General features: G+C 39.9%; 1 non-coding gene across 1 annotated transcript; it reads left to right on the top strand.

Moving 5' to 3' along the window:
- Positions 1-238: 238 nt before the first annotated feature.
- trnas-uga lies at positions 239-320 on the top strand. Its single transcript has one exon. It is a non-coding gene; the product is annotated as a tRNA-Ser (tRNA).
- The last annotated feature ends 995 nt before the right edge of the window (positions 321-1,315 follow it).

Raw genomic sequence — 1,315 nt, 5'->3', positions numbered from 1 at the left:
CAATGATCCTCTCTTCGTGGTGTACATCTGTGACTCTATAATTCGACGAAGAATCATTCCCACAACTTCAGCTGTGTCAGAATCTAGTTTGCGGTGAAAGCCTGTCCATCTGCCAAGGTAACGTTCGTCTGGGTAAGGATCCTGAAAAGGATTTGGCGAAATCTTTGGGTCTTGAATATTTGTTCTTCCAACAAATGAATTCAGTTGTTTTACTGTGAAAATTAACTTTGGACTTGCAGCTGTGAGGGCCGAGAGGTTAAGGCGTTGGATTTGAAATCTAATGGGGTTCCCCTGCGCAGGTTCGAATCCTGTTCACAGCGTCGAATCTTTTAAAAGTCATTAATTCCTTTGCAGGATTTGGATTTCGTGGAGCTTAAGCTTTGCATTCAATCGAAAGTAAATTTTCAACTGTGAAGAATCCGAAGTAATTTCAAGACAGACCAAGTCATCTAATTGAATAAATTATAGGTCGAGACACAAAAAGCCACCAACTTCCAACACGAATCAGTTTCAACATATTTGTCGAACTATCGTGAAATTTGGATGTTCGGGGGGTGGGATTCAGCAGAACAAGAAGCAATGCAATACATTTACCTGCAGGTGATGAATTTTTTTTTAGGATCAGTTGAAAGTCAAGTCTGAGAAAGTTCAACCTAATTTACAGCTGACTCTCAAGGCAAATAATCTTTTATATCAGCAGTCAATGAATTAGAAAAAAACAACTCCAAATGTGGAAAGGAACTCGACTGATCCAGGTTCCTGGCTTGCGATGTGAAAAGGCAAGGCGATATCATCGGAGTAGAATTTTCTGGAAATACTGGAAATGGAATGTTAACGGTCTTCTGCTGTCCACATTCGTAAGAAACTGTGCATTAAGAACTGAAATTGAAAATTAACGATGAAAATCAGACTTAGCCCTCTGCTTGTGGTGAAGCCTTGTTCAGAACAATAGGTTGTTGTTGAGGCTAAAATTGACCTAAATAATCGATGGGTATCTTATCCACGGCCTTCGTTGGAGCAGTTGGTGTGGAGAGCTCAGCTTGAAGAACCAAATGCCAATTATTCATCCTGGCTATCTGAATCGCTTAGTTAAACATACTCCCAGTTTAATGAAAAAATCGTTGCTATCAGAGTTAGATGTTTTCATGTCAGCATGTTCCGATATGAGAAGACACTCCACGGAGTAGATGTGACTTAAATTTTGACTCTAACGTCAGAGATGTTGACACATTTCTGCACCAAAACAGCACTACTATTGGTATCAAATAATACTGAGCAAAGGACGAGTCACTTAGACATTTCCTGTCTGCAGACT

Source organism: Chiloscyllium plagiosum, unplaced genomic scaffold, assembly GCF_004010195.1.
Source record: "Chiloscyllium plagiosum isolate BGI_BamShark_2017 unplaced genomic scaffold, ASM401019v2 scaf_25045, whole genome shotgun sequence".
Lineage (NCBI taxonomy): Eukaryota > Metazoa > Chordata > Chondrichthyes > Orectolobiformes > Hemiscylliidae > Chiloscyllium > Chiloscyllium plagiosum.
This window is presented reverse-complemented; position numbering and strand designations above follow the sequence as displayed.